At 44.0% G+C, this 14,720-nt stretch overlaps 1 long non-coding RNA gene across 1 annotated transcript in view; it reads right to left on the reverse strand.

Annotated features, from left to right (window-relative positions):
* Nucleotides 1-5,782: 5,782 nt before the first annotated feature.
* The window catches only part of LOC120299294, a 36,284-nt gene continuing 27,346 nt past the window's right edge, over nt 5,783-14,720 (reverse strand). Inside the window, exon 3 of the long non-coding RNA XR_005554379.1 lies at nt 5,783-6,565. This is a non-coding gene — a long non-coding RNA (uncharacterized LOC120299294). The remainder of the gene's footprint in view (nt 6,566-14,720) is intronic.

Consider the following 14,720-nt stretch of genomic DNA (forward strand, 5'->3'; position numbering starts at 1 on the left):
GCAAATTTACCTCCCTCAGTGCAGCACGCAACTTGGGTGTCCTCCTGGACTCACAGCTAAATCTGGAACAACATCTATCGGCTGTGGCCAGGGGGACCTTTGCACAGGTTCGCCTAGTGCACCAGTTGCGGCCTTATTTGGACCGGGAGGCTTTACTCACAGTCACTCATGCCCTTGTCACCTCAAGACTGGATTACTGTAACGCGCTCTACATGGGGCTACCCTTGAAGGGCGTTCGGAGGCTGCAGTTGGTTCAGAACGCAGCCGCGAGAGCGATTGTGGGCGTGCCAAGGTACGCCCACGTGTCACCTATCCTCCGCGAGCTGCACTGGCTTCCTGTGGGTCTCCGGACGCAATTCAAGGTGTTGGTTATCACCTTCAAAGCCTTTCATGGCATAGGGCCAGGTTACTTACAGGACCGCATTCTGCCGCACAGCTCCCAGAGACCGGTGAGGTCCCATAGATTGGGCCTCCTTCAGGTCCCGTCGGCCAGACAATGTCGGCTGGCGGGCCCTCGGGGAAGGGCCTTTTCTGTGGTGGCTCCGACCTGGTGGAATCAACTTCCCCCCGAGGTTCGAACTACTCCCACCCTGCCGGCCTTTAAGAAAGCCGTTAAAACTCTCCTGTTCCGGCAGGCCTGGGGCTGATGTCCCCGGGGGGGGGATATGATCGGACTCGCGGTATGACTGTATTATTTTATTTTATTGTTTTATGATTGTTTTAACTCTGTACGCCGCCCTGAGTCCTTTGGGATTGGGCGACATATAAATATTTGAAAATAAATAAATAAATAAATAAAAGATTGAGGACCTCTGGTTTATAGTTTACTGAGGGAAAAGATAAGAGGGAATACTACCTATTTTACCTTGAACTCCTGAGTGAAAAGCCCTGATACAGACATATCTAACTAAACTCCCCTAAACTCTGATGAAGATGACAAAACATTTGGAAGCCAACCCATAAGCTCGGAGAACAAACCTCCACCATCATATTTAACTATCTGATTTATATAGTATTTATGTAGCATATATTAATCTTCTATAGTTTAAATTACATGTTTGAGAGGGAGTATGATAAAGACGGAAAAAAGAAATTGATATTGTTTATGTATACAATCAAAAATATAGTTTTCAACAAACATGTTAACAAAATAACCTACCTTTCTTTGGGAAGACCCTGCTCTAAAGACAACCCATAGTTTGGAAATCATTCGAGCACTATTTCAAAACTATTCAGCTTAAAATGGAAATGTTCATAAAGCCTCAATAGTAGGTCACTGCAGCCAGCTGTCTGCATCTATTTAATAGGAACACTGGCTAAGTTATCCAAAGTATAAATGTTCTACAGAAGATTTAGACATACATTTTTAATTCCAGTTGGTGGGGACTGTTACAATTTGGGCTTTTACATCCCTGAGGAAATTGACTTGTGGCATTACAGGTTTGCGAACAGAATGGTAATGAGTGGAAGTAATTAAAAATGGCTGCTTCAAGAATACTGCTTCAGTGAATTGCTCCAATAAACTGCATTTTTGGGGGAGATACAGTTTTCCAGTACATACTATCTAAGACTGAGTATTGGTCAAGCTCTATTTTAAAGCAAGAATATTTTTCAAAATTTGTGAACATTTAGTAAGTTCAGAGCAATGTTAATGGTTTCCCAATACTAGTTAAGCAGAAACAATTTAGCCACAAACAATATTTTTAAATTCAGTATCCAAATACTCAGCACAAGGATCTTATATGCTGGAGGGGTGAGACAGGTCACTCTCTCCTGCCTTCTCAGTGTTAAACTTGTTCCATAATGGTTTCTTTGCTGGTCTTCCATTGATTCCCAATGGGAAATTACACTATCGTTACTTGCCAGTTTGCCACCACCTTCCAACTTCATGACCTAAGCTGCTAGGGTTACTAAAACAACACCAGCTGCTTCCAGCTTATGATAAATGAATATAACTCTGCAAAATATAAATCTTTTATTGAAAAGTGGATGGGAGAAGACAGGAGATTCTTGAATATGTCAAGGTAACAAGATTTACCAGATAGAAAAAGAATAGGAACAGGATTACTATGAGAAACAATCATATTTCAATCTGCATAAGAGGATACAAAAAGCCAAAATAACCCATTCGAATAAGGCTTGCTTGGCTTACAGTGTTTCCTGATTTCATGATGTGCAAATGAATGGCTTGGTACTGGCTATAAAATACATTGTCGATCATGAGCTGTGATGGTTTTCAGTTGGGTGCAGACTGAATGAAAGGTTTCCAAAAACAGCGTAGCTAAAGCTGTACTGTCTTTGGAAACCTTTCCTCCCTCATCTTTAAAGTGGCTAAAGCTGCATCGTTTTGGGAACCCATAGCCACATATGGGAAACATTTGCCAGACAAGCTGGGCATGAAGTTTGGTGCGGAAAATTGGGAGACAAGGCTCTGAACAAATAAATACTTGCTGGCGTTTGCTGAGGAGCAAAGGAATGCTTGCTGAGGTTGGTTGGGGTTCCTGGGGAGTGGTAAGCAGCCACAGAACAGCACGGTTTATGGCTGCTTGCTGCACCACAAGACAGGATGCAGGGTGGCCAAAAGAGCACAGATGGGGAGAGACAGGCAGGTGGGGGTAATTGAAGCACCCCTATGGTGGCAAGTGTGGGCAAGCTGCCAAGCATTTGAAATTTGATCATGTGACTGCAGGGGCACTGCAACAGCTATAACTTGGGGCATGACTCGTAAATCCATTTTTTCCAGCGCCACTGAAAAATTTTGTAATTCTGAATGGGCGTTGAGAGAATAGTCATAAGTCACAGACTACCTATATATTAAATATGGTAGATACTGGCAACTTTTAATTCCTCCACAGCAAGACTAGGGCTGGAGGACCAGGCATTCTATCAATCTTTTTGCAGATTTCGGCTGACTATGCAAGCTACTGTCTGATGTTTTGTTAAATGCTTGTATCGAAAATTCTGACAACAATCTTGGCAGATAGCCCTATCGATGATTTTACCTTTGATTGACTATCAGACAATGCAGTCTGGTTTCATAGGAGCCCTTTAATTCCTCTTATATTTAATTTGAGGAATTAAATTTGGCCTATCTTGCTAGGCAACTGAAAGACATTCTGGGCATTAAAATGCATGAGCATAAATTATCATTATATGCTGCTTGTATATCTGATCTTATTGTTGATTAGAAACATTCCGTACCAATATTTATTAAAATAGTACAACAGACAGGAAATTACTAAGTTACTCAATTAACTGGATTTAATCTCATATTCTTCCTATATAGGCTCTAATGCAGACATGTCAAACTCGCGACATCATGTGACTTCGCGCAACGTATTGGGACAATTTTGCCATTGCCAGCAATGGGGGGTGGGCCCGGCTTCTGGATGACGCGTCCGACCGGGGGCCGGCAGTTTGACACCCCTACTCTAATGTATTTATGGAAAATTAAATATCTTATAATATTTCTCCCAGAAGCAAAATATCTTTATGTAAATGTTTTAAAATATTTATCTTAGATTAATGTTCATATAAAAAGATGGTAAAAATCTTGATTACTTAAAAACTGACATATGAACTCAAAAGGATTCACAAGCTGTGGTGACTTCAGCAAACGTATTATCATATGAATAATGTTCTTATATGTTTACATCTTGTTTGCACACACAGCTCATTCATTTGACATATAAAACAGCATATTACCCTTTTTGTAACAATTAAGATTAGAACAAGTCAAATTATTAAAATGTGATTTAAAGTTTGATTACCTATTCTAAAGCTGGTGCTTGTGACTTCCCATTTCACATGCAACACTAAACTATAATTTTCTTGAATCAAAATCTGTAGACAAGGTTATCTTAAAGAGTTTCCACCCACAGGCAGAAGTCTTACTTATATCTTGGCATATTGAATTTGAGGCAGTAATAATTTTCATAAACCACAAGTTGTCAAGTACAAGAAATCAGAAACCAGAGTTGTTCAAATGAGTACAGGTTTATTTCACATCATCTCTAAACAAGATTCTGAACTACTAACGGTCAAGGCAAATTGGCAGTAGATAACAACCAATGGAATTCAAGAGGGCTGGACTTATATCTCTTGTGGGTGGGAAGGGACTCCAAACTGATGATGCACTCGATCCCTCCCTTGGGCTCAGCCTGATGATCTCCTACACAAATTTGATCAACTGAATGCTTTACATATCCATTTTAATTAGGAAAGTGTGGGCACTATTTTAAGGTATTTCCTACCTCCAGACATATTTGATTGTTTTGCTGACTGAAAGTTCAGAGTTTGTAAACATAATAGAAGAAATATAGAATGGGAAGTTCTCAAGTCAAAAGCCTCAGATCTGATAACTGTATTTAATTTTAATCCCTTGCATTCTGTATCTCCCTTCTCGATTATGAAAATTTGTTATTTATAATTAGTGAGGTTCCTGGTTGAAAAAATTACTGCTTCTGAATTTTTGATTCAGATATGAAAAATTGACATCATTTTATGGTAATGTTTTTTCCCCAAGCCTCCATTATCTTAATCATGTGGACAGCCATCTAGTAGAAGAAAAATAATCATTACCAGTTGTTTATAGTAGCAGGTGTTAGGTTTAAAAATATAGTGGCGTGGTTATTCTGCATTTACAAACATAATCAAGCTGCAGAAATTTATTTAGAAAATATTGAAAAAGCAAAAAGCCTGCCTGAACCTATGAAAAGCTAAATTATTTCAAGTTTTGTTTTAAGATTGATGAAGCATTCAAATACTTATAGATCATATAATTCCAAATTACTCTAAGTAGGTTATATTCACAAAGTTCCCCAGTGCAGCTACTATAAAAATGACAATATGTAAGCAGCAATAGGCAATCTGAATTAAAAGTAGATTAAAACAAATTTATCATTAGAACAATCTGAGTTTAATATTTTTTGACTTGCTTATGAATGATTTCCTGTTTGAGATGAGCAATGATGTGGTTAAGTGTGATGATTTCCATTATTCTAAAATGGTTAGTGCAAAAAAAAAAATCAATTTTGGAAAATGGACATTAAACTGGTAAATTAATTCAATATGAGAAAATACAAAGTGAATGGTGCTGATCCATAGTAACAGTAATAATAACAATATTCATGTTTCAACTTGGAACAGCATCTAAATTATGACCATATATTTATCCCAGATTTTTGGGAAGTATTAAATCTAGTCAAAACTATCTGGTAGGCTATATATTATTTTTTCATATAAACTGGTATGCTTTAAGCATATGAAAAGAGAAAATGAAATAATGGTTCAGAGTTTGCTTTTGTGAAGGCAATGTTTGGGGTTTATTAAAGAAGGAATCCAAAATAAAATTATAGGTAACATGATGCACAAAAGATTACACAAATCCCGCAATATCGTGTCAGGTTATGATCACTAAATCTCAAAAGGATGATTTAAGAGCTAGACAACATCCCTACAAGAAAAGATTAGGTAAGATACTAGACTGTTGCCTTTCAGATCAAGCCACAGATCCGTATTGTATCCAATATGGAGCTGTAAGATGTTCTAAAAATCTGCGTATCAGAATATGCTTGTATCAGTATATTAGTTTCCAACTTTTTCATATGCACACAGTCAAAACAATTGTTGAGCTCCAGAATCAAACTGATCCCTTTTAATACATTTATAAATGAGAAATGAGAACTATCTGGAACTGAAATTCTAAATTTCTTATATATATTACTAGCATAGTGATACAGAGACAAATATTATTACTTGTATCCATGTTTCAAGTCAAAAATTAATTTAATAGTGCAGAAGTTAACTTAATAGTGTAGATAATATTTGTTATTATTTAGCAGGGCTACCCTGATGTTATTTAGTGAATTATCATGTGGGGGCCCCAAATCACTTTGTTGAATCCCTAAATAAATGAAATAACAACATCTTAGAGCAGAAAGAGACAGACTTCAGATGTTCAAGATCAATTGTATACATTGTGGTGTGTGTGTTCCCTACAAATCCAAAGGCCACAAACAAGAGGTGCAAAATAATTGTGGCTGGGAATACTTCTAGAATTAAGGAATAAGGGAGCTTCAGAACTTATGCCCATCCTATAAATCTGTTTTCTACAGCAGAATGATTCTCAAAATATAGCTATATAAAATGAACAAAGTTCATGCCTTTCTCTTCCACTGCTATGCTTTCATTTAAAGCAAGGAGAACTGTAGGTTTTGTTAATGATCTACTGCAAATCACGGTGAGAACTGCCAATGACAACTCCAATCTGTCATCTGCCTTCCCTGCTACAGAGCTAAAGCCATGATTCCCAGGTAGCTGGCAGGAAAATGGCTGTGAAATAATGCTGAATGTGGTATTTATAGATTGAAAAATTTTCATAATTCATGCTGTGATAAAGGTTTATTTGAAAGAAGTAGCTGACAATTTGTAAATTAAATATGGACGGATACCTTGTGCTTGCAATGCTTGGCGATTCTGCTCCAAGCCGACATCTTTCTAACTGACTGGCAACAATTTGTCTTTCCACTTCAAGTTCTCTGGTGAGTCTTTGAAATTGGAGTTCCTGTAATCAAAAAACAATTTGAAATATATTTAGATAGTGGTCAAATAAAATAAAAACTGGTTCACACATATGAAAACAAGATTCTACTGAGATAAATGTGAATTATATGTAAAGCACTAACTTCTCTTTTATCTATAAATGAAAGTTAGGACCCATGGGTAAAGAACAGAGTTTCAGCGCTCAAAAGTTGAAGCCTGAAGATTCCCAGCTCCTGAAAAATACCAGGTGGTAGGATATGCCACACCTATTCTTGGTCAAATAGCCTGGATACATGACTTGAAATAAGTGTGAAAACACAAGCCTGAAGATGACGAATGGGACTTCGTCGAAACGTCGCCAAGACATTTCCAATTTTACGCGGGAGAAAACCCGAATAACCAAATACATACACACACACACACACACACACACACACACACATATATATATATATATACACACACACGCACACACATATACGTTTTCTGAGTTTTTCGCGGGTGTTTGTATATAGGTCTTTGGTTGTTCGGGTTTTCTCCGGCGTAGAATTGGAAGTGTCTTGGCAACGTTTCGACGAAGTCCCATTCGTCATCTTCAGGCTGGTGTTTTCAGTTTCGTGCTTGGAAGTGTCTTGGCAACGTTTCGACAAAGTCCCATTCGTCATCTTCAGGCTGGTGTTTTCAGCTTCGTGCTGAAAACATGTGTGTGTGTGTGTGTATGTGTGTGTGTGTGTGTTTTCTGAGGTTTTCGCGGGTGTTTGTATGTAGGTCTTTGGTTATTCGAGTTTTCTCCCGCGTAAAATTGGAAGTGTCTTGGCGACGTTTCGACGAAATCCCATTCATCATCTTCATTTTTCCTACTATAAAGTTTCTGCCTATTAATTTTTTGGTTACAGAATGTACAATAAATTCAGTAACTGTCTTAAAAAATATATTTAAATGATAAGCAATGCTTAAACAGGTAGTCCTACACTTCATTTAGTGACCATTCAAGTTACAATGACACTAAAAAAGTGACTTATGACCGTTTTTCACAGTTACGACCTTTGCAGTATCCCCATGACCATGTGAACAAAATTTAGATGCTTGGCAACTGGTTCTTACTTATGACTGTTGCTGTGTCCCAAGGTCATGTGATCAACTTTTGCTACCTTCTGACAGCAAAGTCAATGGGGAAGACAGATTCACTTAACAACCAGGTTACTAATTTATCAGTTGCAGTGATTCCCTTAACTGAAGCAAGAAAGAATGGGACAAAACTCACTTAACAACTGTCTCACTTAACAACAGAAACGTTGGGCTCAATTGTGGTCGTCATTCAAGGACTACCTGTACTACCAACTATTTGGTTCCACTCTGGTTTAAGACAAGAAACAGAACAGAGGACATTCATTATATCCTTATATTCACCAGGATATTCCTGGTGTATATAAGGAACACCTCACAAAACCTTTTCCTAATTTTAAGCAAATGAGTTACTTATTCTGGTAGGTTCTTGGCTGATTCACCTCAAACCTTCATTAGTTAACCAGGTTTGTAATTATATTGACTGTGCATTCACCTCTCCCATTGCAACCAGGGATCAAATAAGATGTCTTATCCTCAGAAGATTGTAAAGTGCCAATTGAAATAATTAGAAAAATAGATCTATAAAACCATAACATTGCCTCAACTACAAATCTACTTTGCTTCACCAAAACACAGGGATTGAATCTAATTCAATGGATGTAAGTTATGCCCAGTGATGGCCAAGCATATACAAATATTTATTTATTTATTATTAGATTTTACCCACCATTTCTTTATAAATAACTCAAGACGGGGCGTTGTCTTACCTGAACGCCTTTTCTCAGCAGGATGATGTAGAGTCCAAATGGATGGGTTCTATGACGGCCTTCCTGCCTGGCAGACTGGGTAAAAACTTCGGCCACACCCCTTCCTTTGGGCGTGACCCCAGTTTTGACTTAGGCGAGAAACTTTGTTGGAATTAACATTGCAGCTCTTTATTATATCATTATTATATCCCTGCCTAGACCTATCCTCTGGGTGGGCTTGGAGTCTACATCATCCTGCTGAGAAAAGGCGTTCAGGTAAGACAACGCCCCTTCTCCAGCAGGATGGCTGTAGAGTCCAAATGGATGGGACATACCAAAGCCCTCATGTCCCCCTGGGAGGGAATGTCTAGGCTACCGAACTCTGAGCAGATACGACTTGTTGAAGAACTCTTCTGCCAAAAGCCGCGTCTGCTGCTGCTAGGGAGTCTAAACGGTAATGTCGAATGAAAACCGAAGGTGAGGACCAGGTTGCGGCCCTGCAAATCTCTTCCACCGGAGCTTGCGTTAGCCACGCCGCAGATGTGGCTGCGCTCCGAGTTGAGTGGGCAGTCACCTGAGTGGGTGCTGGCAAATCCTGTGAGACGTATGCCTGTGCTATGCAGGCTCTGATCCACCTGCCTATGGTGGAAGGAGATACCTTCTTTCCCATAGTTGATGGTTGAAAGGACACAAATAATGCTTCAGTCTTTCGGAACGCCGAGGTGCGTTTCACGTAGAAACACAGCGCTCTCCGCACGTCTAGCTTGTGCCATCTGTGTTCTAGCCTATGTTTGGGTCTTGGACAGAAATCAGGAAGCGTAAGTTCCTGAGATCTGTGAAAGATGCTATTTACCTTCGGGATGAAGGTCGGGTCTGGTCTAAGAACGACCCTGTCTTTGAAAAAGGTACACAGATCCTTCCTTACTGACAGTGCTGCTAGTTCTGAGATTCTCCTTGCTGAAGTAATTGCCACAAGGAAAGCTACCTTCAGTGATAGGTGATGGAGTGAGCATGTTTCAAGAGGTTCGAAGGGTGCTGATGTCAAGGCTAGAAGAACCTTAGGCAGGTTCCAGGACGGGTACCTGTGTATGACTGGGGGCTTTGTGTTAGATGCCCCTTTTAAAAAGGCACTAATCGCTGGATGTTGTGCTAGGGAAGTTAAGTTGTCGCAGGAGAGTACAGTTGAGAGGGCCGATATCTGTCTGCGGATAGTATTGACTGACAGGCCCTTATTAAGACCCTCCAATAGGTAATCTAGGATGTTAGGGATAGATACTGCGGTCGGGTCTAGGTGAAGCGAAGCGCACCACCTACAAAATCCCTTCCATGTAGCGTCGTAAATCCTATTAGTGGACGCTCTTCGTGATGCCTGTATGATCGATATCACCCCTGCCGAATAAGATTGTTTAGTTAAGCTTTGCCGCTCAAATGCCAAGCGGCTAGATGTAGCCACTGGGGATCTGGGTGTACAAGCTTGCCCTGACTGAGTTTTACTCTGTCCGGGGGGATCCTCCACGGAGGTGATATCGACAGGTCCATGAGGTCGGCAAACCACGGGCGCCGTGGCCAGTGAGGGGCAATGCAGACCATCTCTGCGCCCTCCAGGATCATCTTGCGTATGGTCGCCGGTATTAATGGCAGCGGTGGGAAGGCGTACAGGAGTTGCGCCGGCCACCGGCACCTGAGAGCATCCGTTCCCTCCGATCCCGGGGACGGGAATCTGGAGAAGAACCTGGGGAGTTGTGTGTTCTTGTGGTTGGCAAATAGATCTAGTTGCGGTTGTCCGAACCTCCGGGAGATCTCCTCGAAGAGAACCGGGTCCAGATGCCATTCCGACTGGTCCACCTTGGCTCTGCTCAGGGACTCTGCCTGGGTGTTTGTCTCCCCTGAGATGTGTTCCGCTCTGATGGAACTCACATTGGTTTCTGCCCACCGAGCCAGAGCCAATGCTTCCTTCATTAGTTCCACTGATCTCATTCCTCCCTCCTTGTTTACATGTGCCTTGGCTGCTACATTGTCTGTTAACACGAGGACGTGCCTCCTCGTTACTAGGTGAGAGAAATGACGGAGGGCCAGGTGTATGGCCCGGAGCTCTAGCCAGTTGATGCTGTGTGACAGGTCCTCCTGTCCCCACTGGCCCTGTGCTATCTGAGTTCCCAGGTGGGCTCCCCATCCGAACAGGCTCGCGTCTGTCGTGAGTGTGACCCTGTTCGGTTCCCTGAATATGCTCCCCTTGAGTGTCGTGGGGGATAGCCACCATTTTAGTGATTTCATCACCTGTGCTGGTACCAGCACTCTCCTGTTGGAGGTGCTGAGGTTCCTCCTCTGGTAGGGTAGGAGGAACCACTGCAACTCCCTCGAGTGGAGCCTTGCCCATGGGATGATGCCCATGCAAGATATCATCTTCCCCAGGAGCTTCGAGAGTTGTAGCAAGGGCACTCTCCTGATCTTTTGAATTTGGTGAATTAGCTTGGATATGCTGATCAGTCGCTCCTGGGAAAGGTATACCCTGCACTGTGACGTGTCTATCATCGCGCCCAGGTGTTGCAGTCTCCTTGAGGGAATGAGGTGGCTCTTGTTTAGATTGACCGAGAATCCGTGCCCCTGTAGGGTTCGGATTGTGGTTTCGAGATCTGCCCTTGCTTGTTCCCGAGATCTGGACTGAATCAAGATGTCGTCCAGATAAAATTGAACGCGAACCGGGATCAACCTGAGATGGGCCGCTATTACAGCTAGGATCTTGGTGAATACCCTTGGTGCTGATGATAGTCCGAAGGGTAATGCCCTGTATTGGTAATGCCGACCCGCGTAGGTAAATCTGAGGAATTTCCGGTAGCTGGGATGTATGGGGATGTGTAGGTACGCCTCTGTGAGATCTATTGAGGATAATAGATCGTCTTCCCTGACGCTGGCTAGGATGGATTTCAAGGAGTGCATCTTGAACCTCCTGTACTTTATGAAATAGTTCAGGCCCTTCAGGTCCAAGATTGCTCTCCACCCTCCTGATGTCTTTGGGATAACGAAGAGGATAGAATAAAATCCTCTTCCCTCCTCTTCCTTTGGTACCCTCTCTATGGCCTGAATTGACAGGAGGTGGGCTATGGCCGAAGTTATCAGCCTTGTCTTGTGTACTCTTCTGGAGATGGGACATCTGATTAACCAGTTTGGTGGGGGAGAACAGAAGTCTAAGGTCAGGCCATGCCTGATCGTTTCCAGAACCCAGGCGTCGGTCGTGGTCTGCTCCCAGACCTCGATGAAATCTCCTAACCGACCCCCAATGGGAGTATCCTGTTTGGCGTCACTTGGTACGCTTAAAGGATCTGCCTCCCGCTCCCCTATATGGGCGTCTGGACTGGAACTGGCCCCTGGCTCCCGGGCTTTGGCGATCCTGGGTTCGATCCTGTCTCGGGTAGAAGGATCGTGAGCCTCTGGGCCAGTCCCAGGACTGCCCTGATCGAAAGGGCTGTCTCCATTCCCAGGGGCTCCCTGGCGGGAGCCCTGTCTCCGGAAGTCCTGACTGCCTCTCCTGTCTAACTTCTTTGATGGATGTACTAGGATTTTTTTCTTGTCTCTGCCTTCGCTGACATGTGGGTCCAGAATGGGACCAAATAGGGCTACTCCACTGTATTTGGACGTCGAAAGACGCCATTTGGACCTCAGATCTGTCTTCCAATTTTTGAGCCACAGTAGCCTACGCGAGGCCACTGTGGCCGCAATGGATCTTGCCGCATACTTTGTTGCGTACAGTGAAGCGTCAGACACGAATTGAGAGGCCGCGAGGAGCTTGGCCAATGTTTGGTGTACTCTGACCTGGTCTGGAGGCAACGTGCCTTGCAGTTCCCTCAGCCACATGATACTGGCCCTCGCGAAGAATGATGATGAAGTGGCTGCTCTGGCCGCCCAGGCTGCAGCCATATGGGAACGCCGGAGGGAGTGTTCAAATTTCTTCTCCTCAGGTCTCAAGACCTCCGCCATGTCTCCTGGAATCGCGGAGGTAGAAAATAATGAAATCAAGGGGTTATCTACAGTAGGAACCTCTAACATGTTAGAGAAGGAGGGAGATAGGTTGAAAAGCTTTCTTTCCGCGCTGTTAGGTGCCGGTGGGCTTGCAAGTGAGGACCATTGTTCCTCCAGCGTGGTCATAAAGACCTCCGCACATGGAATGTACTTATCTTGTGGAACCTTTTTGGCAAATAGAGGATTGGCCTCCTTGCTTGTTGAGGGCTTCTCATCCTGTACTGATGTTAGGTTGACTGTGGAAACTGCCTTTATCAGGAGTGATTTTAGGAGCGCTGGGTTAAAGAGGCCAGAGCTCGTCGCCTGCTCAAGTGCAGTCTCCTCGTCCTCCGAGAGGGGCATGTCTGACATGTCAAGGTCTACTGAGTCACCCTCTCCCAGTTGAGAGGAAGTTTCAGAGATGCTGGTAGGGGGTGGCCTAGCCCGTCCCTTACGGGGTGTGTGGAAGGCCACTTGCCCCTTAGAAGCCATGAACTGGGAGAATGCATCCTGCATGAATGCATGAAATTGTGCCGACCATATGTTCTCCTGCGCCTTGTCGTTGGGGTGAGGCGCTGGAGTGTGGTCGGGTGAAGAAGCTGGTGAGGAGGGATTGGAGGAATCTAACTGTTCAGTTTCCCCAGGAGGAGACCAAGTCTTGAGCACTTCCTCGGCAGTAGGTTCTGTGCTGGGTGCCACCACTGGGACAGGGGAAACCAAATTTGTCCCATTGGCATTGGTTCTCTGTGCCCTGCTAATTTGCCTTTCTAAAGCCAAATGTCTCCTCAAAGCCTCTCGCTCAGCCGTTTTAGACTGTCCCTTCTGAGAAAGGTGCTTTGTTTTAGCTTTCTTCTTCCCCCCCACCTCTGATTCAGAAGATCTGCGTTTTTGTTGTTGCTGTGGGGGGGACAGTTGAGGGACCTGTGTGACTGAATACGAGACATTGTCTGCCATTGTGCCAGACACCCCGAGTAGGCAATGCCTGGAATGGGGGAATGAGATACGCAGATCAGATGCAGATGCTTGGGGCTGAGCCCTCCTCTGCCTATACAAACAATGGCCGGACAGACAGGAGTCTTTGGACAGAAGATCCTGCAAGGCAGTGACTAAAGGCCACTATAGGAACAGTCAGGGAAAAATATTCCTCCTCACCTCCTCACCTAGTCCAGACAAAGTGCAGTTTATATCTCTCTCTCCCCCAGTCTGTGGCTGTGGCAACAGACCACGATCAGAACGGTTCTCTTTCTTTTCCCTCTTCCTTCCTCCTGTCTCAATTTCTTGAGATAACCTCAGATCATAGCATAAGGGGTCCCCCTTTGTCTGCAGGGAAATGGAATCCGGGTGGTGGCCCCACCCCCAAGGGAAAAAACGGCGGGTAGATCCGCTCGTTCAAAATGGCGAATGGGGAAGAAGCCACGCCTCCCAATGGTAGCCCGGGAATCCACGAGGTTCAAAACAATGGTGGATCTTTGAATTTAGCAATCAGTAAGACTCCTTTAGTCTTAAGGGGGGCTGCGCCTCTCCTCTGAGGAGAAAGAAATTTTAGCGCTAGTTCTGCTCTTGTCGGGCTGCTTCTCGCGCCGCTCAGCTGGTCTATGCCGAGCGGCGCCGCGGTTTGCCGCTTCCCGCGCGGCTCAGCTGTTTCGCGCTGAGCGGCGCCTCGTTCTGTCGGCCAAACCACTCAGCTGTTTGGCGGACCCGGAGGGCGACGAGCAACCCGGTGTGAGGTCCCCGCGCCAAACAGCTGCTCGGCGGGCCGGAAATCGGCGAGCGATCCGTTCCCGCTCCAAGCCTCCCGTTAGTCCCTGACGCCCCACTCACGAGTCCGCCGATCCTGGCTGCATCTCTCAAGTCTTATCAGCTGCCAGGAAACTTTTCTTTCAACTGGAGGAAGAGGGGATTCCTTTTCTCTCTTCTTTTTTTTTTTTTTGAGTTAAATTAGTTTTGTTCTGAGAGCTGCCTCTCGCACTTCTACCAGGCTTCGAGACTGAGTCAAAACTGGGGTCACGCCCAAAGGAAGGGGTGTGGCCGAAGTTTTTACCCAGTCTGCCAGGCAGGAAGGCCGTCATAGAACCCATCCATTTGGACTCTACAGCCATCCTGCTGGAGAATGTAAACATTCCTAATCTTTCTCCTCCTATTTTCCCCACAACCCTGAGGTGAGCTGTACTGAAAGAGAGTAACTGATCCAAAGACACCCAGTTGGTTTTCATACTTAAGACATGACTAGAACTCATAGTCTCCTGATTTCTAGCCCAGCACCTTAACCACTTTACCAAATTGCCTCTCAGTAGTAAAGTAAACTGCACAGGAGCAAAAGCAATACAATAACTAGGACAGTGGTGGCAAACCTATGGCACGGGTGCC

This window comes from Crotalus tigris, unplaced genomic scaffold (assembly GCF_016545835.1).
Source record: "Crotalus tigris isolate CLP2741 ecotype Arizona unplaced genomic scaffold, ASM1654583v1 scf7180000024290.1160143, whole genome shotgun sequence".
NCBI classification, from domain to species: domain Eukaryota; kingdom Metazoa; phylum Chordata; class Lepidosauria; order Squamata; family Viperidae; genus Crotalus; species Crotalus tigris.